The sequence below is a fragment of the Sus scrofa genome, chromosome 4, assembly GCF_000003025.6.
Source record: "Sus scrofa isolate TJ Tabasco breed Duroc chromosome 4, Sscrofa11.1, whole genome shotgun sequence".
Classification (NCBI taxonomy): domain Eukaryota; kingdom Metazoa; phylum Chordata; class Mammalia; order Artiodactyla; family Suidae; genus Sus; species Sus scrofa.
In genome coordinates this window covers 91295069-91322928 of record NC_010446.5, presented here as the reverse complement: position 1 = coordinate 91322928, position 27860 = coordinate 91295069, and the positions used below count along the sequence as shown (strand labels likewise).

Sequence of the window (27860 nt, the reverse complement as noted above, 5' to 3'; positions counted from 1 at the left end):
GGGCAAAACCACTGTCAGCCATGATTCCCTTTTACCAGAAAGGTGTGCGTCTGTTATGCTCGGCCCTCTGTGGTGTTCTGGGAACCTGACTGCAATGCAAGTGTGAAACTGTGGACTTCAGGATATTATGCATGAATCTGAGACAGAAAGACCCACAAGACAGGACATCAAGTCAAAGCTAATAAAACCTCCCAGATAGTCAGAATGAAGGACTGCACTGAGAAGGAGCCCAGGCATAAGGCAATAGAGGGAATAAGGGGAAAATATACATGAGCATAAAGGGTTTCAAATACTACTCAGCCATAAAGAAGAATAAAATAATGCTATTTGCAGCAACATGGATTGAACTAGAGCCTCTCATATTGAGTGAAGTAAGTCAGAAAGAGAAAGACAAATACCATATGATAGCACCTATACATGGAATCTAATATATGGAACAAATGAACCTTTCCACAGAAAACAAAATTATTGACTTGGAGAATAGACTTGTGGCTGCTAAGGGGGAGGGGGAGAGGGAGGAAGTGGGATGGATTTGGGAGCTTGGGGTTAGCAGATGCAGACTATTGCCTTTGGAATGGATTAACAATGAAAACTATGTTTAGTCACTTATGATGGAGGCTAATAATGTGACAAAAAGAATGTACACAGCATGTGTAACTAGGTCACCATGTTGTACAATAGAAAAAAAAATAATGTATTGGGGAAATAAAAAAAAAAGCATCAAGCTGAAAATCAAATAAATAAATAAATAAAGGGTTTAAAGTGGAGAGAGGATGTAGAATCTAATTTTTAAAAAAAAATGAACGAGTGCCTTGACAGGCTGTGCTGTGCATCCCTCTGCTCTCACTGCAGGGAAATGGCTCAGTGACTTCTCCTGAGGAGGTTCCTGGGGTCTGTAATCTCTGAGAAGCCATCTCAGAGTCGGTGGGCACCCCACGCCTCCAGGGCCCTGCAGACCCCACAGCTCATCACTAGTAACCTGACAGTAATATCCAATCAAGCCTGGTCAATATTCACTCACCAGAGTCTGTACAATGATCTTTAACATCCAGGATGGACCTGACTTTCGAGACCGAGTGGACAACAGTGAGATACAGGGGTTGTGGATTTCCATGCACAGTGGTGTGGGCCCTATAAGACCCTGGGGCCAAGGTTGCAGAAGGTGGTGGCCATGTAGCATAGAAAGACAGCCAAGGCCAAGGTGGATATTGATGACCCCACAGCCCTCACCCTGGAGCATGATCAGCAGTGACCCCTGTGCTGGCCATCAGAAATGGGGACGTGGAAAAGTTTGTGGGCATCCAGGATAAGGACCAGCTGGAGACACTTCTGAAGAAGAAGCTGATTGGAGTTCCCGTCGTGGTGCAGTGGTTAACGAATCCGACTAGGAACCATGAGGTTGCGGGTTCGGTCCCTGGCCTTGCTCAGTGGGTTAAGGATCCGGCATTGCCGTGAGCTGTGAGCTGTAGGTCGCAGACGCGGCTCGGATCCCGCGTTGCTGTGGCTCTGGCGTAGGAACCTCCATATGCCTCGGGAGCAGCCCAAGAAATGGCAAAAAGACAAAAAAAAAAAAAAAAAGAAGAAGAAGAAGAAGAAGGTGATTGGCTAAAAACCGGGGAAGCTTCCTGATTTCCCCTGCCTGCCTGGGCCCCGTGGTCCCAGGGACCCCATAGAACTCACAGCCCTTCTGTGCCAGCCCTTCCTACCTCTTCACTCTGACTGGCCTGTGCTTTGGAGACCAGGACTCCAAACACCAGAGCCTCCAGAGGGTGGCCACCAGAGGAGCAATGCTGCTGCCGAGCTGGAATGACCATCTTCCCACCCACTCCGATCCCTCTAGGGCCTGTGGCTGTGCTCCCAGGATGCTTGGACAGAGCGTGGGCCCGAGCTGGAATGACCATCTTCCCACCCACTCCGATCCCTCTAGGGCCTGTGGCTGTGCTCCCAGGATGCTTGGACAGAGCGTGGGGCCCGCCTGCAGCAACAGCTTGGTTTAATCTCCCTGGACCCTTCTGATCTGAACCCCAGGACCTGGCTCATCTGCTTCCTGCATTTTTCTTTCCTGCTGCTCTTTTGTAGAAAGAGAAAGAAGGAAAAAAGAAACCCAAACAAGTGAGAGTAATATATAATTCTCTCATCTCTTGTAGGTTGGTAATAAAGAACTTATGTGATCCCTTCTACCTCCCACTCTGAAGAACAGACCCTAGGCCTTGAAATAAATTACCCTCTGTCCACACCCTCTTTCCTCGCAAAGAGCCACCTGCCTCTTTCCTCCCAGAAACAAGGGCAGCGAACATGTGTCAAGCTAGGGGGATCCTACACACCCTTGATTCTGGAAGGCTGGAGACACTCCCCTGCCACACCATTACCAGCCCTTTCTCGGAGCAGTGGGCTTCGCCGCGAAAAAACTGGACCAATAAACCAGGGTTTTATTTCTTTTCAACAGTGGGGGAAAATAATGACACAAAAGAACTTATGTAAAAAAACAGAAACAAACCCACAGATTTCAAAACCAATCTTACAGTTACCATAGGTGAAAATACAAGGGGGAGGGAAATTGGGAGGCTGGGAATAACATATACACACTTCTGTATAAAATAGACGATTAACAAGAAATTACTGTATAGCACAGGAAGGCCTCCTCAATAGTATGTAATAACTTATATGGTAAAAAAAAGAATGGATATAGGAGTTCCTGTCGTGGCTCAGTGGTTAACAAATCCAACTAGGAACCATGAGGTTGCAGGTTCGATACCTGGCCTTGTTCAGTGGGTTAAGGATCCAGCGTTGCTGTGAGCTGTGGTGTAGGTCGCAGACGGGGCTTGGATCCCGAGTTGCTGTGGCTGTGGTGTAGGCCATTGGCTACAGCTCCAATTAGACCCCTAGCCTGGGAACCTCCATATGCCACAGGTGTGGCCCTAAAAAGACAAAAAAAAAAAAAAAAAAAAAAAAGAATGGATATATATATGTGTGTGACTGATTCACTTTGCTGTACATACATCTGAAACTAGTACAGGATTGTAAATCAATTACATGCCAATAAAATTAAAGTTTTATAAGTTAAACTAAAGTGGAGAGAGGAAAACCGAGCCTGGAAGAAGAGAGGGGCTTGATTTCACAGAAGCCCTGTGGCCTCGTGTTTGATAGGAAAGGTTCCAATGAAGTGATCAGTCCAGCTTGGAAAAGGCCTATGCACCGCAGGGTTTCCACAGTCACTTGGCACTAGGTGTGCCTCTGAAACTCTAGTGAGGTCCCCTGGATACTGCAGAGAAAAAAAAAAACTTAAGATGGAAGAGGTACTGCATGTTTTGAAATTGCAGAGAGAAATATAGATGAGTGTAGAAATTTTAAAAATTGGGGGCACTCTCATCGTAGCTTAGCAGAAATGAATCCAACTAGTATCCATGAGGATGCAGGTTCGATCCTGGCCTTGCTCAGTGGGCCGGGGATCCGACGTTGCCAGGAGTTGTGGTGTAGGTCGCAGACTGAGGATCAGATCCCTCATTGCTGTGGCTGTGGTGTAGGCCGGCAGCTGTAGCTCCAATTTGACCCCTAGCCTGGGAACGTCCATATGCTGTAGGTGTGACCCTAAAAAGCGAAAAAAGAAAATTTTAAAATTGAGTTGGACCATCAAGTTGCTTTTTTGTATAATTTTAGAAAGAGTTGTTTCAGAAGTGAATGAGAATAATGAATAAGTGACCAGAATTGGTAATAGCGTGCACAGACTATAGTTAACAGAAATTTTGGTAGTAAAGGAAAGAACAGAGATAGGTCGATAACATCTTGGAAGGCTTAATAGGTAGTAGAAAAATAAATTATGCTCTAAATGGCAGGGGTGTGTGTGTGTGAGTGTGTGTGTGAGTGTGTGTGTGTGTGTGTGTGTGTGTGTGTGTAATGCTGAAGGCCAAGAGTCAAAAGAAATTACGTGAAGAGTGAGAGTTACAAAAGATCAGATTAGGATCCTAAAGGCATCAGGAAAGGATGTGCTTTGGAGCAGAGGTAACATTAACCTTAAAGAAGAAGAGAAAGGCCTTGTCCTAGTAGCAGAGGAGCTGGGAATATAGGAAAAATAATAACACACCAAGTTCATGCATTTTGTATATATAATGTTTATTCCAAGCTGAGAAGCCCTGGGTTAGCCAGTAAAATATAGCTTCTCCGGTGGGTCGTAAGTCAAATACACTGTGGGTATTGATCTCCTTCCCTAAATCAACGGATGGTTCTTTGTACAAGGGGAAAAAAAAAACGGAGGCGGCAGAAGGTCAGGAGCAACCGTTCAGGCTCAGAATCCCCGAAATAAAATGGCTCAGAAGCGAGCGAAAGAAAACAAGTTGAGAGCACATTTATCTTGCTAGACTTCTGGATCGGAATGACATTTGGAGCACAGATTTGAATTCCACCCCCTAGATTCTTAATAAGAAAAATTTTATGTAAAAAATTTCAAATACGAATTTGAAAGAACGAAATTGTGCACACTTGTATACCCACCACTTAGAGTCAAGAAATGTTAACAACGTGCCTGAATTGTAAATATGATGTTGGTGTTTGTTTATCTGTATAAATTTATTGCTGAACCATTTGAAATGGAATTAGATATCAGGCTATTTAGGTGCTCAATACGCCAGCATACATCTCCTGTAGGAAAGCTCTCTTTTATAGAGCCTCATGCCTTTATTGCAGCTAGGAATGTTATCAGAAATACCCTGTTATCATGCAACCACCGAGCCATATGGTCAAACTTCTCAAACTGACCAACAGATGCTTTTACAGGGAGTTTTTTCAAACTAGAATCCAATCAAGGCTTGTGCACTACATTTGTTCTATAACTTTTGTCACTTTTAAACCAGAACAGCCACGCACACATCCTTTTTTTATCCCTGTGACGTAGGGATTTTGAAGAGATCTGAATAAGCACCTTATAAAATTACCACATTCCTGATGCTATGTCTCTTGTAGCATTGTCGCACGTGTTTCTATGTCTCCCATATTCCCTATATATTGGAAGTCTGGATGAAAGCCTTGATTAAATACAGATGAGACATTTTAGGCAAGGGTATTTCAAAGACTGTGCTGTTACTTCACATCGCCTCTCCAGGAGGCACACAGTGTCCAGGAGTCCACTATCAAGGTGGTAAGATTTGATGCCCAACAGCTCTCTTTATTTTATTTTATTTTATTTTATTTATTTATTTATTTATTTATTTATTTATTGGTCTTTTTGCTATTTCTTGGGCCGCTCCCACGGCATATGGAGGTTCCGAGGCTAGGGATCCAATCAGAGCTGTAGCCACCGGCCTACACCAGAGCCACAGCAACGTGGGATCCGAGCCGCATCTGCAACCTACACCACAGCTCACGGCAATGCCGGATCGTTAACCCACTGAACAAGGGCAGGGACCGAACCCACAACCTCATGGTTCCTAGTTGGATTCGTTAACCACTGCGCCACGACGGAAACTCCAGCTCTCTCTATTTTAAAGATACACGTAACCCTTTGCAAACATCAAGTAATCTATAGGATGATATTTAGCCTCACCCAAATATTCTATTTCCTAACAAACTTTCACCTAATGGTTCCAATATTCATTGATAATAACTGCTGGGATTATTTGAGGATGGCAAAATGATTTCTAGTGGTATCATCCCTTCTACGTTTATTAGTTGGTAATCTTCAGCAATACAATAGCTCCTCCTTTAAAAGGCAACATGGTAGTCATTTGGACTAGTCACCAATATTCTGTTTTCCTCTTCCTTCTGAGTACCTGATGAATGTATTAGTCAGCTTTTGCCTCAGTAACAAACAATCCAAAATCTTGTGCCTCATAATAACAAACATTTCTTGCTCACAGGCCTCTGATTTGCTTGAGGTTCAGCTCTTCTGGGCTTTGCTCCAGGCTCCAGATCAGAATCATGTGCCTCTCACACTAGGAGTCTGAATAAAGAAGCCGTGGCTCCTGGGGCAGGGTGGGGTGTGGGAGGCTGCTCTTTGTTTGCTGGATGGTACCAGCGTTAAAGAGAAAGTGAAAGCAAGAAACACTTCGTAAAGCCTCTGTTTCAGGCCAGTGTGCTGTCACTTCCACCCACAGGGCATCAGCCAGAGCAAGTCACTAAATCAGTAGAGGGAGGAAGCTTACACTGTTCCTAGGGAAAAGAGAGGAAATTTATTTCCTTAAAAAATCATACAATCTGCCATGGTGGAATTGAACTTTTCTGTCCTCTAAATTTGGACGTAACCATATAACTTGCTTGAGCCATGGAAATATGAGCAGGCATGTGATCTATCTCCCAGCACCTTCCTTTTCAGTGCCACAGAGACCAGCAGCTTTCTAAATTATTGAGTCTCTGTCACTTTGTGTCCCTAAGTGAAGACAATGTGGATGTCACAAACCTTGCTAATCCAAAATAGACATAGTGAAAGTGAAAAATAAACTCTCAAGGTTTTGAGGTTGTGGCATAACCTACCTGTCCAGACTAACACGAAGTGAAGCGTAATTATTTCTTTTTCATTACTAATCTTCAGAATAAGAAGTCGGTGTACTAGGAATCTCCACTACAGCAAAAAAAGCATTTATTTCCCCTCTCTCTCTCTCTCTCTTTTTTTTTTTTTTTTGTTTTTCCTTTTCTTTTCTTTTCCTTGTTGTTTTGTTTTTTTTTTTTATTGTTATTGTGGATCAGACTTTTTATCGATATGATCAATCCCAAGCATCATCCTTTTGATGTTCATATTGTCCCAAACTTGGCCAGTGAGAATGCTTTCCTTTTAACAAGACCCCAATTAGACTTCAGAATTTCCTTCCATTCTGATAGAGTAAGAAATCTTAAGCTACTTAAATGTTCCTTGCTTCAAACCTAGAACTTGCCATTTCTCTAAGGAGCCTTGATTCTTTATAGTGAGAATGGTATTTTAGAAAACAGCACCTGAATGTCAGGTGTGCTCATTGCTACTGGAGGATATTGACGTCTAAGCTCTTTCATTGAACAGAGCGTATTCTCAAGTTTTCTCTCTCTCCCTGTCCCTCTCTACATAGGCATTTATGTATATGTGTATAGATAGATACAGATACAGATATATAGTAGACTTATAGATAATAATGCAGATAAATATAAATTACATCGATTATATTGTATACAATATATGCCATGTTTTATATAGATATGTGTAAATCATATCTTATATAAACTTGATATTTCCAAGAAAGATTTGATATTATAGAGTTCCCCCATTACCTGCTCTGTTTTTATATTCTTTTCTCATACACTAAAAGATGAGGATCCTAACATCATTAATGGTTTGTCTTATTTGCTTTATTCTAAAACACACATACAATAATTTCAAAGTGGCAACATCAACAATAAAACTACTGAGTATAGTTTAAGATTCACTTGAGTTCTTTATGTCCTTAGAATACCTGCTACCAAAAGATGGACTCTGTGAGTCAAAGTCCCCTGTGTGAAAGAAATATTTCTTTAACATGTAGTTATGTTATCTGTTAGATGTGCAATTTGGTTAATTGGTTACAGTTTTTAGTCGAGAAGAGGAGATGTGTGCAACTTCTCTTCACCTAAACTAAACCGTCCTCACCTGCCATGGAGCTGGCTGTAAAAAAAAGTTAGATATTTAATATCCCTGCACCAATTTAAAAGAAAAATCCTTCATCATTATAACTCCTGAGCCAGATCTGGAAGATTGGACTGGCGTGTGTAGAATTGCCAGGGAGGAGGACATGACTGCGGGGAAGACAGAAAGAATCAGTGGAGAGAAGGTAACAGGAGAGAGTGACAGCTCAAGAGAAGAGGCAGGAACTAGCTGTGACTTGGAAGGGAAAGGTTGGTTATGGACCGTAGTACTGTGAGCATCCTCCAAACAAAACTGAAGAAAACTGAGTCAGACCTTCACATCTGTAGGCAGGCTCAATCGCTTCCAATCTAACAAAAGCTCAAACAGTGGGAAATGCACTTACTTAACCCACCACGGAAAAGCAACAATAGTAACAACTGATTCATTTACAGGGTACTGTTCTAATGATTCACCTCCACTGGCTCCTTTAATCCCTCTGATGGCAACTCTAGATGATGGGTCCTACGATTATTTCCATTGTACTGATAAGGAACCCGAGGCTGAGAGAGGTTTTATAACTTACCTGAAGGCACAGAGATAGTGAGTGGCAACGGAGTCTAGTCCAACATCTAACACATCATAAGAAGCTCTTCCCCCAAGAGTCATGTATTTGGCTCTTAGAAAATTAAATGCTTATTTGGGACAAGTGAGATTCCATATGGCCAGTATAAACTGGTGATAAAAATTTTATATAAAAGGAGCCCTCCAACCAGTTTCCATTCCAGTTCAGCCACTTAATCCCTATGGAGTAATTTTCTTGTTTAGAAACCACACTCTTCCCCAACACCACAACTCAAATATCAGGCTGTGACAACCGATTTAAGCACAGACTCCACTTGATCATAGTATACCTGTGATCGTAGTATACCTGTGATCGTAGTATACCTGATCGATGTATACCTGTGAGCATACATCCTAGAAGTGGGAAAATTATGAGATCTCAGAGACCAGTTTGGGGTGCCTCCGTAACCCCCAATTTTTATTTGTTTTCGCTTTCTAGGTTTTTGGTTATTTACTTTGTATGTATAAGTTTAGCCTCTTTCAACACAGGGGCTCTCAGTTTCTCTTCTATTCAAGTATTTAAACCTTAGCTCCAGGTTCACGACATGGTTTTAGTTTCTAAAGTCTCTGATCTCCCTGAGCTAGTTTTATAAGCCAGATAAGGACCTCAGGGCGCTCCACTGACAAATCTTACAGTTCAAGGGCAGTCTGCCACATGGGAGGTAAGAAATGAAAATGAAAAAATTCCATGGATATAAAGTGAATGCCCTCTTCCTCTGGACTCTCAATTTAAAATCATGTCATTGGAACTTATGGCCTTTATTGTTTATTCTCTTTTTATATCGAGCACAAGAGTTTAAGTCAAGAGCCTACAAACATCTGTCCTTGGCTCTCATCCAACACCTGGGCTACTATCAGGCAGTTGAGCCTAGCAGAGAAAAAATAAACAAACAAATGAATGCATGTGTGCGTGAATGAAGTAACCATTGTTCTAGTCTTTTTGATCGTTGTTAATATCATTATTCAACCTGAGGCCATGATTGCAGGAAGGGTAGAAAGGACCTGGAGAGAAAAGGGAGAGGGTCACCGATCAAGAGAAAAGTCTAGCTGGAGTTCCCTGGTAGCCTAGCAGTTAAGGATTTGGCATTGCCACTGCTATGGCTCGGGTTCGATCCCTGGCCCAGGAACTTCTGCATGCCATGGGCGCCGTCAAAGAAAAAGAGAGAGAGAGAGAGAGAGAAAGCTAGCTGATCACAATTTGCAGAGAATAGAATCATCTGAAAAGGTTTGCTGATATCAGCAGTTTATTAATCCAAGTGATGCCAGAAAACCCAAAGGTCGCAGTGGATTTTTGGTACGTACTCCAGTCTGATGTTAGTGTTCCTGCTGGGCAACTCCCCTTCAAGCAGTGACAGATGTGTGGCAGTTCCATCCTCAAGACCTGATTTCTAGCATCACCGCTGGTGTCAATATCCAACAGTCAGGTAAGGAAAAAGACAGAGAAGAAAGAGCATCTGCTTTTTCACCACCTCAGCCTGTACAAGATCCATATCACATCCACACCTGTGCCATTGAAACCCAGCCCCATCTAGATATGAGGCAGTTTGGAAAGGTGACTCCTGGAAGAGGGGGCATGAACTTTTGGTGGGAAGTTAGCTTCCTGTGCGGTGATAACTCTAGGAGGGCTCATCGGGATCATGTCCTGAAAATACTTGTTTAGGGAGAGAAATGGCACTGGGAAAGAAGTCAAAGGGAAAAAGATCATAGGCTACCATCTCTCAAAAATCCTAGATGTGGCCAGAATAAACTAGCCTGAGCCAAATTTGTGCCATCATTTCCAGAAGACCACGCCTCTCTTCTTTAATGCCTTGCTCCCTTCTGACATTCAGACAGACATTCTTTCAGTGCTTTCACGGTGACCCCAAGCTCTTTGGTTGTTGTTGTATTTTGTTTTGTTTTGTTTTTTTTCCTGGCCTTTTTGCCTCTTCTAAGGCTGCTCCTGCAGCATATGGAGGTTCCCAGGCTAGGGGATGAATCGGAGCTGTAGCCGCCAGCCTACGCCACAGCCACAGCAACGCCAGATCTGACCCGCGTCTGCAACCTACGCCACAGCTCACGGAAACGCCAGATCCTTAACCCACTGATTGAGGCCAGGGATCGAACCCACAACCTCATGGTTCCTAGTCGGATTTGTTAGCCACTGAGCCACAACAGGAACTCCAACCCCAAGCTCTTTGGACCCTTCTCCTTAATGGCAGTTCTGCTCCATTCTCTCAAAACATTGCTAGATCACCAGCTAAACAAGAGCTAAATTGGACAAAACTGAATTGAATCCTATCTGTAATTTATTTGCTTTTTTTTTTTTTTTTTTTTTTGGTCTAAAAATAGAGCCGCATCTTCCGCATATGGAGATTTCCAGGCGAGGGGTCGAACCCCCGTGGCAACTTGGGTTCTGAGCCATGTCTGTGATCTACACCACAGCTCACGGCAAGTCTGGATCAACTCACTGAGTGAGGCCAGGGATCAAACCTGAGTCCTCATGGATACTAGTCGAATTTGTTTCCTCTGAGCCACAACAAGAACTCCATATTTGCTTTTTCTGGGGTCGCTCCCTCGGCATATGGAGGTTCCCAGGCTAGGGGTCGAATCGGAGCTGTAGCCGCCAGCCTATGCCAGAGCCACAGCAACTCGGGATCCAAGCCGCGTCTGCGACCTACACCCCAGCTCAGGGCAACACCGGATCCTTAACCCACTGAGCAAGGCCAGGGATCGAACCTGCAACCTCATGGTTCCTAGTCGGATTCGTTAACCACTGAGCCACGACGGGAACTCCCATATTTGCATTTTTTAAAAGTCCTTGTTTTTATAACCTAAGACGGTGGAAACTTTGACCCCATGAAAGTGATGTAATCCTCTTATCACCATCCAATTTGGGAGAAATGTGACAGGGAGCTAGTCCATTGGATCAATCACAGTGCACAGGACACATCAATCACAGTATGCAGCTTACTCTAAGAATGAAGACAACCCACTAATAAAATAGTAATAAATAATAATAAAATACTAAAGCTAATAAGATCTGTCATTATCGTAGCACTTAATGGTTTACAAAGCCCTGTAATGTACGAATCCAAAGAGGAGTATGGGGAGTTTCTGTTGTGGCTCAGCACGTTAAGAAACTGACTAGTAACCATGAGGATTTGGGTTTGGTCCCTGGCCTCACCCAGGAGGTTAAGAAAAGTGCGATGCTGTGAGCTGTGCAGATAGGAGTGCGGCCCTAAAAAAGACAAAAACAAACAAACAAACCAAAAAAAAACCCCAAAAAGCCCGGAGTATGAAATAGGTAAAATATATGATCTCCATTTTACTGATGAGGAAACTGAGACTCAGAGAAACTACATGACTTTCCTGAAGTCATACAACTCGTACAGAGCAAGTTAAAGGTTAAAGCCACAATGCTTTGATTCCCAATTCAGTACTCTCGTAATTCGGAGGCAATGGGCCCTTTCTTTCGATGTCCAATGTCCCCTGGGCATTTAGAAGTCTCTGCCTTTCAGATCATCTTCCAGCCAAAAGTAGCCCGTTTACCTGTTTTCCATTCGAGACCCATTTCCTTATTTTCTCTTCTATTACCTCTCGGGCCATGTTCTGATTATCCTCTTTCTCCATCTTGATTATTTTCTGATGATCAGTTATTGGGGGCAGGGATTGGAGGGGGGAAGTTTCATATTTTGATTGAAGTACCATGACCGATGTTACTGCGCTTTCATATTAAGGCACAAGAAAGCTTTCCACAGTTATTGCTGTCCTTCCCAAACACCTTTGCTGACCCCAGGGCATGACCCCGGGGCAGTCATGCACATTCTCCCTCCACTTTTTCTTTTTCTTTTTTTTAATCATGAAAGCTGACTGAACAAGCACTATACCAACAGCGCTGAATCGTGGCAGAAAAGCAGGTGAAGACCTATGACCTGACACCTACGGTTAAAAGAGGCCTGTAGTGATAAGCTTCAAAATGGGAATAGATTTGTCCTCAGAGTCCCATGCAAATCCGGTCTGTTACACAGCAGGGCGTGTGTGGATTTGCCAGGAACTAGGCTCAGGAGGAAATCTACTTCATTTACTCCATTTTCCCACAATCTCTACTTTGTTCAAGACACTCTGTTTAACCTCATCCATATCCCTGCCTCCTTCCCACAGCCCTAATTCCTGTGCCTATTTGTCCCACAATAATCTCTGTTCTCCTTGGCTTTCCTTTCTTTTGTTCATTTCATTTTCCAGATTATTTCCTAATCGGTCATGCTTGATCTTGATATTTCTGCCCATTGCTTCCTCTCAAAATATACCATATTAAGGTTCTAAAAGTTTTTTCTCTCCTGTCAGCTGCTCTAAAATTGAAGATAAGCTTATAGGACTGCAGTTGGCAAGCTACAGGCCAAATCCAGCCCGTGGTCCATTGTCGTAAGGGTCCCGAGGTAAGAGTGGTTTTTTGCATGTATAAAAGATTGTAAATCCAGAGATGAATAGGCCACAGAGACAGAAGGGCCCCTAGAGACTAAAATATTTACTATCTGACCTTCTAGAGAAATAGTTTGCCTGCCCCCATTCTAGATTCTGAAGAATGTTGGGTATCTCATCCACGGCTATCCTCAGTAATCTTGGTGATTCTTCGAGATTCTCTACCCAGTTTTAAAATAGAGAACACTGGGAAGTATCTGTCATGGCTCAGCAATAACGAACTTGACTAGTATCCATGAGGATGCAGGTTTGAGCCCTGGCCCTTCTCAGTGGGTTAGGGATCTGGCATTGCCATAAGCTGTGGTGTAGGTCACAGGAGTGGCTCACATCCCAAGTTGTGTCGCTGTGGCACAGGCCAGCAGCTGCAGCTCCAATTCAACCCCTATCCTGGGAACTTCCATGTGCCATGGGTGCAGCCCTAAAAAGCCAAAAAAAAAAAGACACTATATTTCAGGGCCACCAACTGCAAAAAGGAACTGGAACCCAAGGCCCCTAATGTCTTCCTTCAGGCCACAGGATCATTACCAGAGTTTAGGACATCTATTTTTTAATCTCCATTTGTTGTTTTAGGGGGAGAGTATTTTTGGTCCTAGAGAGCAGCTCCTCACACCATGGGCTTTGCATTCTTTTCTCTCTCTTTTTTTTTTTTTTTTTTTTTTGTCTTTTTAAGGGCTGCACCTGCAGCATATGGAGGTTCCCAGGCTGGGGGTCAACTCGGAGCTATAGCCGCCAGCCTTTACCACAGCTTTGGCACCACCAGATCCTAGCTGCATCTGCAACCTACACCACAGCTCACAGCAATGCCATTTCCTCAACCCACTGAGCAAGGTCAGGGATCAAACCTGTGTCCTCATAGATGCTAGTCAGATTCATTAACTGCTGAGCCACAACAGGAACCCCCTGTCTTTACATTCTCAGTGTTTCTGGCCTACTTTGGAGAACCAGCATCCTTCTCTCCAACCAGGACAGTAAGAGAGAAGCAGGCGAGGTGGACCAGCACACAAGGCAGCAGGTAGGTCATCCAGGAGGAAAAGGCTCTGACTCGTGTAGCCTCCTAGAGCATCCGAGGTGGTGATGACTGGATCTCCCCAAGCCGCACCAAGATTGAGACTGACTGATATCCTTCCCACACCTGAACCACCTCCTGGCTCTGCTCCTGACCCTGCTGGCAGGGTGAGGTGTCACTGGAGAACTGAAGAGCCTGGGAGGCCATGACAGCAGTGTCCCTGGGGTACTGATGGGTGTGCTGCTTGTACTGCCAAGGCTGGCTGCTGCTCAAAGAGAAATATCAGTACCAATGTGTGCATGAGTCTATAACAGCATATCTCAGGAAAGCCTCCACTACAAACCCTAACCATTATGGGAGGAAATGTGCTCTCTGCTGGCAAAACAGGATGAAAGCAAGATAACAGACAACCAACAACATGCCGAACAAGCTTTAGAGGCAAGACCTACTGAACTGTAGGCATACACCGGCTGTAGAGCAAGCTAAACTTGCTTAGCCACCGGCTGTGAGCTTAGATTTAGGAGACAAATAAAAATAGTAACAAACATACCAATGATAAGGTAGAAGGAGAGAGGCCCTTTCTAGAACACTGCTCTTACTAGAATGTAAGATATCCACAGTGATTTTCACCTTCGAATACATTTTTATTAAACCTTTGTGACCTGCTAAGCTTTAAAGCACAGGCAGGATAAGACACTTGTTCAGGATCACATGGTTATAAAAGGACAAGACAGAGAAAAGAAGAACAGGGAAAGATGCCAGAAAGAAGAGCACACATGCAATTAAACAGACACGGTGGTAGTAACGAATCCAACTAGTATCCATGAGGATGCGGGTTCAATCCCTTGCCTCACTCAGTGGGTTAAGGATCTGGCAGTGCCATGAACCGTGGTGTAGGTCGAAGATGTGGCTCGGATCTGGCATTGCTGTGGCTGTGGTGTAGGCTGGCAGCTACAGCTCCAATTCAGCCCCTAGCCTGAGAGTTTCCATATGCCACCAGTGCAGCCCTAAAAAGACACACACACACACACACACAAAATACATGCCAGGCAATTTCTCCTTTTTTTTTTTTTTTTTTTTATCTGCCTCCAACTTTGAATTTCTAGTTTTCTGATATTCTCAGCCTCCTGGGATACACCTAACCATGACTATGTGATAAGAGGTATTCCTGTCTGAGGGTGGGGGCTACAGAAGGAAGAAATTAAGCAAAGGAAAATGGACCACCAAAATTTCGCTGGCCTCCGAGTGTCCACCCTTTTCCTTCACTGTGACCATCTCTGCAGGGAGGAACGTGTAATACCCCTGCCTCCAGGTTTGCAAGTCTCTGGTGCTATCAGTAGTGAAAATACAACCTAAAATTGGTAAAAATCACTTTGGAAAGCAATCAAGTCTACCCTGATGAGGTTGACTAGGAATATAACCTATGACTCAGCAGCCTTACTCCCGAGAATAGAATCTGAACACTCTTGCACCATGAGATACTAGAATAATCCAGCAACACTGGTTATAAGAGAAAAACCTGGAAACACACCAAATGTCCATCAAAGGCAGGGTGAACTAATAAATTGTGGTATGTCTGTGTCATAGGGCACTGTACATCAATGAACATAAATAAACTTTGTATGTCTAAGAACACGGATAAATCTCAAAAAATATAATGATGCGGGAACCAAAACGGCACAAAAGGATATGTGTCCACTTACATATAGTTAAAAATAACCAGAGCCAGGTAACATATTATTTAGGGATAGCTATAAAGGGTGCTAAGGGGGTTATCTGCTACCCCTGGAGGCTGGAAGAGGGGTACAATTGAGGTTGTTCCCTGAAGAGTCTTCAGAGAAACTGGCAGTGTTCTCATTTTAAGCTAGCTGGTTGGAACTTGGGTGCTTATTTTATGACCATAATTATACATTTTAAACTGTTCCTAAATTGTATATACATCCTTGGCTATGAATAATTTATTTCACAATAAAATATTAATGTAACCCAAATGCGCATGGGGCCCTTAGGGGAGCCCCTGTTCTTACTCCACACTGAGCCCAGTAAGAGTACCAGTGTCAACCTTGACCATAGTAGAAATTTTATTAAAAGTTTTTGCAGAGTTCCCGTCATGGCTCAGTGTTTAACAAACCCAACTAGCTTCCATGAAGACGTAGGTTCGATCCCTGGCCTTGCACTGGGTTAAAGATCTGGCATAGCCATAAGCTGTGGTGTAGGTGAAAGATGTGGCTCAGATCTGGCGTTGCTGTGGCTGTGGTGTAGGTGGCCGATGGCTACAGCTCTGATTTGACCCCTAGCCTGGGAACCTCCATATGCCTCAGGAACAGCCCTAAAAAGCAAAAAAAAAAAAAAAAGTTTTATGGAGATGGAGTGTTATATACTATGGAGCACAGGCAAAACTTAAAACTTTCCCTTTAGTCATCTCCATTCTCCCTTCTTTCTGCCAAAATGCTTTCTCCTTCTCAAATGTCCATTTCCTCCAAAGCCTTTAAGAAGCCCATCTAGAAACTATGACAATCAATTCTTGCCACCTCACATACTCAACTGTTTCAGCCAGCCCTTGCCCCCGCCCCAAGCATGATGGGGGGGGATTTATTGATACAGAATTTTGAATCTCATCAGAAAACTGTTGACTACCACAACAAACTAATTTCAGAAAAGAAAAAGCAGAGATAAGCAGATGAGATCCGTCCCTGCCAAAACAGAGTAAAAAGCAAAGGGTACTGACAAGTAAAAGAGGTGCTGAAGATCTTAGTGATTGGCAAAATTAGTTTCACATCATGAGAAACAGAATAGGTCCAATCATTTGTTCGCTTTTTTTTTTTTTTTTTTTTTTTGATCTTTTCAAGGCACATGGAAGTTCCCGGGCTAGGGGTTAAATCAGAGCTACAGCCACCAGGATCCCAGCTGTATCTGTGACCTACATCACAGCTCACGGCAACACCAGATCCTTTTTAACCCACCAAATGGGGCCAGGGATCGAATCCAAGTCCACATAGATGCTCGTTGGGTTCAACACCACTGAGCCACAAGATGAATTCCTGTTCACTCATTCTTAGTTCATGGTTTCATTCCATTTTTTCAGTGAGAAAATAGAAGCCATGGATGTGGAAGCCCCACATCTTCTTACCTACACACCTGACTATTCGCCTGCACTCATCACATCCTTCCTTCTGCTAAGCAGAAAGGGACACTCCTTCCATCAAAGCTCATCCTTTGCCTGGGGTTCGGGACTCCATCTCTTCTTAAGCCCTAGAGGGCTTCAAGCCTTACACGAGCTCTTTCCTCCCCTGAACCTCCAACATCTCCCTCGCTCCTGCATTATCTTCATTGGTATACAAACATCTTAAGAAGTTATCTCTCCTTAAGAATATAACAAGAGTTCCCATTGTGGCTCAGCAGTAATGAACCCGACTAGAATCCATGAGGATGCAGGTTTGATCCCTGGCCTCATTCAGTGGGTTAAGGATCTGGCATCGCCGCGAGCTGTGGTGAAGCTTGCAATCATGGCTCAGATCTGGTGTTGCTGTGGCTGTGGTGTAGGCTGGCAGCCGCAACTCTGATTAGACCCCTAGCCTAGAAACTTCCATATGCCACAGGCATGGCTCTAAAAAGACAAAAAAAAAAAAAAAGAACAACAATAATCCTTCATTGAACGCATCCCTCCATAGCTACCAGTCCATTTCTCAGCTCTCTTTCATAGCCAGACTTCTGGAAAGGCTCTTTAAACACATTACCTCCACTTCCAGAATTCTCATTCAGTTATGTGCTACTAAAATCTAGCCTCTGACCTCACCGCTCAGTGAAACTATTCTGCAAAGTTCCATGGACACTTCTAGGTCATTTTACTGACTTTCTCATGGTAACAATTCTTCTTCCTTGAAACACTTTTGTCTTTTGCTTCCAAAACCCACTCTCTCTCTTCATGGCCATTTCTCCTCAGTTTTCTTGGATGGTTCCTCCTCCTTTACCCAAATTCCAAATCGTGGAGGTCCACAGAACTTGTCTAAGCACTCTTTGCTCTTCTCTCTACATTTTCTTCCCTAAATAACCTTATCAATTTCCACACCTCTACATATGATCTCTAGGCGGAGCCCTCTTCAATTTACATGTAAAGAAGCCTCTGAGTTCTTCCGAGCTTAAAGCTCACATTCAGGTACCTGCCTGGAGCCTTCTCTTGGAAAATGTCCACACATCTCCAATGTAAATGGAATTCTCCATTTTCTCTTGAGGCTATTTCTTTCTCCTTTTTCCAACTCTTCCCAGGTCAATCCACGGCAATCCATTACTCCAGTGAGAGACCTCCTTGGTTCCTTTCTTTCCTTCCTCATTCACGTCGACAAAATCTGATCAATGTTTATCTTTAACATCTAATCTCAAAACCTGTATTCCTCTGTCTTTACACCTTTGCATTATTCCAAGATAATGTCTTCTTCTTCACTGCTAATGGTACTGCGACAGCTCCTCATTCAACCCCTAAGTCCTCCCGTCTGAACTCCTAACTACAGGTGACATCTCTGTGTGATCTCACACCTGTGTCTCTCCAGGGTGCCCAGCTCCTTCTACTCCACCCACAGGGGCCTCATGCTGCCGTAACCTGGAGTATTCAACTCCCTAGTTCTCCCCTGTGTCACCAACTGGAAGAGGCTTGTGGTTCATCTTACCCAAAGTAGCTCCATCCATCAGTCTCCATGTCAGTCTCTTACTGCCTTCTACCAAACTAATTACAAACGATAGCTACTTCATCTAGGTACTTTTCTGCTGCACTCCTTTTTATCAGTCTCTCGTGCTTGAATACACACATCATGAGGGTCAGCACCTCCTATGTCTTGTTTATCATTATTCTCCCAATTGCAAGCACAGTGACTGGCATCAAATCGTGGCCAGGCATATCGACAGAAGCAAGATAATGACAAATTCCTCAAAAGCCCACAATAAAATAACCTCAGTGTAAATGAATGTATCACCTCTTATGTGTCAGCCTTTGTGTTGGGGAGACAGAAATAAGAGATAAGGAAATAGGGCATGATGAATAGCATGACGGAGGTACACACACACATAGGGGGTGACAGACAGACAAAGTTAGGGACCCGATCTAGATGGGAGCAGCTGGGAAGATAAGGCAAGAAAGGCTACACAGAGGAGTCTGACATTTCAGAAGATGTTTTAAGTCAACAAGTGAAGAAAGGGAGGAAGGTCATTCCAAGTGGAGTAAAGATATCAATCTGAGAAGACTCTTCTCCATCAGATGCCTCCAGCTGGAAGTGGGTGAACCCAGGTTCTGCTTACACTCTACCTCCTAAACCCCCAGTGAAACAAATGTGCCACACTTCAAAATGTCATCTCATCCCAACCCTCCACCTCCAGGAAGTACTGTCAAAATAAATTTCAGGAACATCTACTTAAAAAGACAAAGTCAACACACCTGTAAGATGCACAGATTTCAAGCCAAAGTAACAACTTGGAACGCACTATCTGCAGGCAAGTTTGCTACACTAACCTGAATGAGACACACCTGAGATGATGGCTGTTCTGTCATAATATCACTTCCTCCATGCTCAGCGAAGGCAGAGAACAGCCCAGAACTAGGTGGTCCAGGAACCTTTTGGATTGTGTGTGTTAATGGCAGAGAAGTTTCCATGGCTGTGCTTTTTAAAGTTTCTCTGTCAAATATTTAGAGTTAAAAAAAAAAAAGGCAGGTAAGTAATATTAACCAGAATCTGAGTATAATCGTTAGTTTCTAAGATCTGTGGATTCACAGGTGTCACTTCTGAGTTACATTCAGTTAAATATTTAGTTAGATTTAAAGTGGCCCCAAAAATTTAATTAAAAAATCAATCAATAAATGAATAAAACACAAAAGTTAAAATTAGGAGGACCTTTAGGAATAATCTTCTTCACCCCCTCACTTTATAATTGAGGAGACTTAGGACTGATAGAGTAAGACCATACATGCAATCAAGGTGTCTGTGGTGGTTAATCTTATAAGCCAGGAGTTCCCATTGTGGCTCAGTGGTAACGAACCCATCTAGTATCCATGATGGCACAGGTTAAGGATCCCCTGGCCTCACTCAGTGGTTAAAGATCTGGCATTGCCGTGAGCTGTGGTATAGGTCTCAGACACAGCTCAGATCCCGTATTGCTGTGGTTGTGGTGTAGGCCAGCAGCTGCAGTTATAATTCAACCCCTAGCCTGGGAACTTCCATATGCTGCAAGTGTGGCCCTAAAAAGCAAAGAAAAAGAAAAGATAAGAAAAGAAAAGAAAAGAAAATCAATTTTATGTGTCTACTTGACCAGGCCAAGGCATGCCCATATTTTTGGTGAAACATCATTCCTGACTGTCTCTGTGAAGGTGTTTTTGGATGAGATTAACACATGAACCTGTAGCCTGAGTAAGGCAGATGGCTGCTCCCACTGTGGCAGGCCCCTTCCAACCTGTTGAAAACCTGAATAGAATAAAAGGCTAAGGCTAGGAAAGAATTCTTCCTCTCTGTCTCAAGCTAGAACATCAGTCTTCTCCTGCCTTTGAATTTGGACTTGGACTGGAACTAGATTATCTGTTCTCCTGGGTCTGGACTTCTCAGCCTCCATAATCACATAAGCCAGGTCCTAATAATCAAGCAATCAATATCCCTCCATCTCTGTACAGACACACACACACTACACATCCTATTGGTTCTGTTCCTTTCAAGAATCTTGATGAATACAAGGGAGTCACACACCCTACCTCGATAGCCTCTTCCAACCACCAAAGTCCCAGGGTCCAAGTCAAACACCACCCATTAGCAGCATTTTCCACCTGGGTGCTGCCAGTTTCCTGTGTGACTCTGTGTCCACAGATATGGCCTGTCCCGAATCCTGCCTTCCCTCTCTTTCTTAAAATAATTGAGGTATAGTTAATTTACAATATTATATTAGTCTCATACAACATAATGATTCAATATTTTTATTATATTTACTTATTTATTTATTTGCTTTTTAGGGCCGCCGCACCCGTGGCATATGGAGGTTCCCAGGATAGGGGTCAAATCAGAGCTACAGCTGCCAGCCTACGCCACAGCCACATCCATGCCAGATCTGAGGCACATATGTGACCTACACCACAGCTCTTAGCAACGCGGGATCCTTAACCCACTGAGCGAGGCCAGGAATTGAACCCACAACCTCAGGGTTACTAGATAGATTAATTTCTGCTGAGCCGCAATGGAAATACCTCAATTTTTTTATAGATTATACATCACTTAAAGTTATTATAAAATATTGGCTTTATTCCGTACGCTGTACCAATATCTCTTTGTAGTTTATTTATTTTATACACAATAGTTTGTACCTCTTAGCCCCCGACACCTAGCTCATCTCTCCTCTTCTCCCTCCCCTGGTGACCACTAGTTTACTCTTTGTACCTGTGAGTCTGTTTCTGTTTTGTTATAGTGTTGCTTTCTCTTTTCTTTGACTTCTCCATTTCCATTAAGCTTCTCTTTGCTTCTGCTGCAACCAGATTCATTTCCTCATGTAAAATAATACAATCAAATACTCCACAGTCCACTGCAAGTTTACCGAATTGCTCCCAGCGTTTCATCTGCTTTTTGACCCATCATTAGACCACTTACGAGTTCGTTCCCATGCACACCTAGCTCTTCTCCTATGACCTGTAGAAAAAAATACCACTTGCCAGTATCCTAAACCTCCCCTGTCTCTGCCCTTTCTCCATGTCCACACCCCAACCCCCAGAGTCCAGTCGCCACCTGTGAGTCTTCTCCACGTGTGAACCCAGGCTGCTAGTCACTACTGGAGAAAATCAGTATATAAATTAATGGTAACAAACTTTATCTGCGTTCTCCATGCTGCTCCACAAACATACAGTGTTTCCTACTCCACGTTGCATTAATAGTCACTTCAGGATTCCTTCTTCAGAGTTCCCAGGTACTTGATCTCTCAGCGTCTACTTCACTTTCCAAAAACTACTCATGTTCTACTTCATAGAAGATAGGCACCCACTGGGAAGAAACTCCCTCAGCTCTCCACCTGTGGTGGGTTGAACAGTGGCCTCCCCCCAAAAAATATTTTCAGGTCCTAACCCTCAAACCCTGTGAATGTGACCTTATTTGCAAAAAGAATCTTTGCGATGTAATTAAGTTAAAGATCTCAAGATGGGCTCATCCCGGATTTTGGGTGAGTCCTAAATCCAATGGCAGGTCTCTTGACAAGAGAAAGGCAGGAAGAGTCTTGAGACACAGAGAAGCTGGCCACGTGAAGACAGAGGAAGAGGCTGGAAATATGTGGCCCCAGACAAGGGACCCCTTCAGGGGGAGCAAGATCTGATGAGACCCTAGGTTGGAGCTCTGACTTCCAAAACTGGGAGAGAATACATTTCTGCTGGTTTTTTTGTTTGTTTGTCTGTTTTTTGTCTTTTTAGGGCCGCACCCAAGGCATACGGAGGTTCCCAGGCCAGGGGTCAAATTGGAGCTGGAGCTCCAGGCCTACACCACAGTCACAACAACGCAGGATCCAAGCTGGGTTTGGGATCTATAACACAGCTCACAGCAATGCTGGATCCTTAGCACACTGAGCGAAGCCAGGGATGGAACCTGCCTCCTCATGGATGCTAGTGAGAGTCATTTCCACTGAGCCACGACGGGAACTCCCATTTCTGCTGTTCTTACACTGCCCAGTTTGGGGTAGTTCATTTTGGCAGCCATAGGAAGGTAATAAGCTGACACTACCTGCATCCACCTGCCCCAACCCCCTTCTCTTCAGTCACATCTTCAGTTACAATAGCAAGGGCGGGAGTTCCCATCGTGGCGCAGTGGTTAACGAATCTGACTAGGAACCATGAGGTTGCGGGTTCGGTCCCTGCCCTTGCTCAGTGGGTTAAGGACCCGGCGTTGCCGTGAGCTGTGGTGTAGGTTGCAGACGTGGCTCGGATCCCGCGTTGCTGTGGCTCTGGCGTAGGCCGGTGGCTACAGCTCCGATTCGACCCCTAGCCTGGGAATCTCCATATGCCTCGGGAGCGGCCCAAGAAATAGCAACAAGAACAACAACAAAAAAAAAAAGACAAAAAGACAAAAAAAAAAACAATAGCAAGGGCGGAGGTCTCCTTATTTACATCTGCAGCCAGGGTGTGGATCCTACAGGAAGGCCTTGTGATTAACAGTGCAAGTCTCAAGTCAGATGCCTGGGCATGAGTCCCAGCTCTACCGCGTCCCGTGTCACCTCGGTACCTACCTGTGCCTCGGTTTCTTCATCTCAACAGAATGGATCATAACAATAGAACCTCTCAGAGAGGTGGTGTTAGAGTCAAATGAGACAACGCTCTTAGAACAGTTTCTGCACAAGGAAAGGCACGATCAATTTTCTTTTTCTTTTTTTTCTCTTTTTAGGGCCACACTCACAGCATATGGAAGTTCCCATGCTAGGGTTTGAATCAGAGCTACAGCTTCTGGACTATACCACAGCCACCACAACACCAGATCTGAGCCACGTCTGTGACCTACACCATAGCTCAGAGCAATGCCGGATCCTTAACTCACTGAGCAAGGCCAGGGATCGAACCTGTGTCCTCGTGGATACCAGTCAGGTTCATTACTACTGAGCCACAACAAGAACCCCAATTTTCATTTTTTATTACCTCTGGCTGCCTTCTCAGGGACTAATCTATTGAGTACTTCTTGCTTCTTGACTTATTCTTTCAGCTTTTCTTTATGGGATAATTTCCATGAGTATTTAAATGTTCTTGACCCTTTCCCTTCCAAAAAACAAACATCACTCCCTCAATTATACCTCTCCTGCCAGCTCCCACCCCATCCTTAAACTCCACATCACAACAAGTATTTTAATTTTCTGCACTCACGCCTTCACCTCCTCACCCCTACTCACCTGTGAACCTGTGAAATCAACTCTGTCCCTCCACTGGGCCTGCCCTTCATGAGGTTGCCCGTTACCAAATTCTAAAGAAAACACTGGTCATTATCAGCAACCTCTGCCACCATTACAAAGCTTCCTTCCACTGGCTGTGGTACCAGCCCTCCTGGTGGTCTCCCAGCCTCTCTGGCCAGTCTCCCATGCCAGACTCCTCTCCATTGATGGTGCCTTAAATGCTGGGTTCCTCGAGGCTTCTTCTTAGCTGGTCACCATTTCTCTACCTTCTGTGAGATATCGACCACTCCCAAAACAACAATGTACTTTGAACACATTGGTCACTCCTAACTTGTATCTCCAGCCCAGACTCCTCTTCCGCGCTCCAGGCTCGTTTATCTAATATCTCACTGATGTATCTACCCATACACCTTAGATATCTCAAATGCAACATGTCCAAGAGGCGAATACTCCCCTTCCTTTGCCATTTTGAGACTCAGCATCTTGCCCAGGACTTGCTGTCTCACTAAGTGGCATCTCCATTCACCCCTTTGTTCAAGAAAGCTAGGAGCCATCCTGGATGCATCTCTTCCCTTGACCTCTTATAGCCAATTTCCAACACCTCTTATCCATTCAACGTCTTAAATATCTCTCAGATCCACTCACTTCTCTCCTCTGCTGGCCTCATAAAAGCCAATGCCACATCACACATACCTCTAAACCGATGACCCATTGGGGATTTCCCTCTAGACTTTCTCCAAATTTCAGCTAGAATGATCTTCCCAAAATACGAGTGTGGCCACCCCCGCCCCCATACACAGACACACAGTTAAATTTTTCCACTGCTGGTATTGGATTTATAATAAAACCCAAACTCCTGAAAAGGATTTATTAGTCCCTCCGAAATCTGGCTCACAGCATTTGGGTCCCCTCCCATAACTCGCCTGCTGTCTTTTTTTTCTCCCCTTTCTCCATGGCTTCATACCACTTCTTCCAGGAAGACCTCCATAACTCTCCAGCCTCCAGACAGTCCATGATATTCTCTGTACTTCTGCCAGCAGGGAGCTCACCAGAACATGTTGGGATGCCGTAATCAATGCCTGCTTTCCACACTGCACAGCAACGTTCCTGACACACGGTCAGCACTTAACAAAGACTGACTGAGTGAATGAACAAAAGCTGCTTTTCTCAGTACTTTATATAGGCATTTATCTAAATTCCCTATGAATCATGACTGAATTTGTATATGTAAAATGACCATAATTAAGAGTTACTGACTGAACTAAAGGAGAAGAAGAAATTAGAGTGACTTATTCCTGAATTCTCCCTTAGAGTAGTTAGTTAGTTCAGAGGAAAGGAATTATTTGAAGAAAACCTAGAAACTGAGAGCAGTTTAATGGTATGACCTAGAGACCTTGGAGGAAAGGTTTTAATGGCATTGTATTCACATTAAGATAGAAGATGAAAAGGGACAGCTGTAAATGAGGGATTGGCTTGGAAACTATGAAGAAATACATATTTTAGTTTAAGAATTCTGGGGGTGGGAGATGGAATTTAGGATAGGAAGCTGTGGACAGCATCCAAATTTGAGCGATGACTAAATAAGACACATCCTACTCTGGACAAAGCTGGATTCCATCATTTATACTTTCTATGCCTTTAACCAATAATCTACTTCTTATTCATGCTGTTTCAGATAAGTCTGATATTTTATCTCTCTTCTTTCCTATACAGATCACGAATGAGGTTTACGGACAATAGATGCATTGAAATGAGATAGATGCAATCTTTGGGCAAAATCAAGTCAGAAAAGAACACATTTTAATGTTTGGGATTTGACACACAAATAACAAAGTAAAAGAGTGCCTAATAAATGCAACTCACATGTCATGAGACAAATGCTGTATGCAAGAACACTGACTTTTTAGAGAAGAAAGGTTTTAGATTTTGCATTGGAAAAACCTGGCAGGCTTTGTTAAGCAAGGTTTCCAGCAGGTGGCGCCCTCAACCAATTAATGCAAAACAAGTGACTGCTTACACACCTACATTTTCAGAATTAAAATCACCTCCCTTTTGAGAGATGCATATTCTGATCACACACTCAGGAGATGGTGGAGTCCATGCCCTCTGTGGAACGTATATACATGCACCTAGCTACATTCCTCCTCTGGGGAATAGAGTAACACTACATTTTGGAGGCTATTATTAACAAGCCAGATATACAAACATATAGGTATGTGCATTGGATCTGCTTCTCAGAGCCGATCCATCACCTCCAAATGGTTCTTTACCACCATCTAGTAAATACTCCATATTTCTCTGCTATATTATTATCTCTCTTTCTCCACAATAACTAATCCAACTTTGCATTCTCTACAAACCTCCAACATCCTCTTTTTCCCAGTTATTCTCTGAGGATGACATGACTATTTACTTTAAAAGAAGGAGGAGGAGTTCCCTGGTGGCTCGGTGGGTTAAGGATGTGGCGTTGTCACCACTGTGGTTCGTGTTTGATCCCTGGCCCAAGAACTTCTGTGTGTGCGCACGCGCGCACACACACGCAAAGGAGGAAGAGAAACGGAAGGAGAAGGAGCCATCCCCATCATCAAGTGAAGTTTCCTTGTTTTCCAGGTGTTAAACCTACAAATCTACGTCTGCTGGCTCTCCAACTACCAAAATGAATCCTTTCATGGTATTCCACATCCCATTCCCCTCTCACTTTCTCGTTCATGCTTTTTTTTTTCTCTATTTCTCTCTCTTGACCCTTCAAACACTCTATTTCAATGATTCCCTCCTCAATGGTTTTCAAACAGCTCACGTCTCTCCTACCAAATAAAATAAAATAAAATAAAACAGATGAAATGGATGGGTGTATAGATACAAGTTTGGCCGTTAGGTTAGTCACTGTTGAAATAAGTGATGGGTACGTATTACTACCACTCTGGAATTTATTTCCCTTTGAAATTTTCCACCATGAAAAGTTTTAAAATAGAGACACCAAAAAGATGCTCTTGTTTGGCTCCTCCTGCCTTCCAGGTCATCACCACCACCCCCCTTCTCGGCCAAACTTCTAAGAGGTGCCTCTGTGCCCTCCCCCCACAGCCTCACCCCTCGCCCCTACAGTCCACTCCAGTCTGGTTTCGTGCCCTGATAATCCACAGAGAGTGAAACAACTCTCACACTGCCTTCCATGTCACTTAATCTAATGGATGTATTGAGCTGTGATTGTCCTTGACTTCTCAGTAGCAACGTGGTACTGGATCACGTTCCTTCTTGAATGCTCCCTCCCTTTGGGTTCAGAGATGATAACATTTTGGTCTCCCTCTTTCCATTGCTTCTCTCTCCCTCTATGGGTGCTGTTCAGCACTGGAGTCCCTTTTCGCTCATTCTTGGGTCCTTCACCACTCTACACTTTCATATCCTTCATTCACACTTTGGGCGGATTCATGCTTTTGGCTTCAGATTCCACCAATGTGCAGATGACTCCCCAAACCAAACCAACGGTTTAAACCCTGACCCAGTTCTCAACTTCATAGACCCTCAAAATTAGAAGCTCAGAGCTGACCTTACCTACCCTGAACCTACTTCTTCCTGGGTTTCCTATCTTGGTCAACGGTGTACAAGCCGGAAATCTTGGAGCCTTCCTTGCCAACTCCTTCTCTTTGCATCATTCCCAACCTGTCACCAAGTCCTGCACATTTTCATTTCTAAATATTTCTAAAATCCATCTCCTATCTATACCACCACCGCCACCACTCTCCTCCCAATCCACACTAACCCCACTTCTCACTACAACTGCTGACTGCTATTCAGCTGCAACATCTACCCTGGCGCCCTTCCACTCTGTCCTCAGAGCAGCAGCTGGAGCGATCTTTTTCTAAAATGCGAATCTAATCGTGTTATTCTTTGGCTTCAAGCCCCGTCCACGCTTTCCCCTGTTTTTCAGATAAGGACAAGACCCCCTACAATCATGACAAGGCCCTGGGGTCAGCCTCCCGCCTCTCCACCTTCATTTCACGCCACTTTATACCTTCCTCCCTGTAGTCAAACACACTGGTTCTGCCGCCACTTGTACTCCCTTCCCCCACGCGTCCATGCTCCCTGTTGCTTTGTCTGGAAAGCGCTCTCCTGCACTCTTTGACCGGTGAGTTCCTACTGATCCTTCAGATTCAAGTCAAGACACACTTTCTGGAAGAAGCTTCTGTGACCTCTCCCAGGAGGTCAGCTCCCTCTGCTCCACACGAGCTCCGCCCCATCAACCTCTCCTTCATTCACAGTCACAGTTCTACAAGTCTGTGTGTGACAATCTCTGCCTCTTTTTGCTCAGCATTGTATCTTAGCACCTCGTTCAGTGCCTAGCAC

General features: G+C 44.0%; 1 pseudogene; it reads left to right on the top strand.

Moving 5' to 3' along the window:
- Window positions 857-27542, top strand: LOC100153241 (annotated as a pseudogene).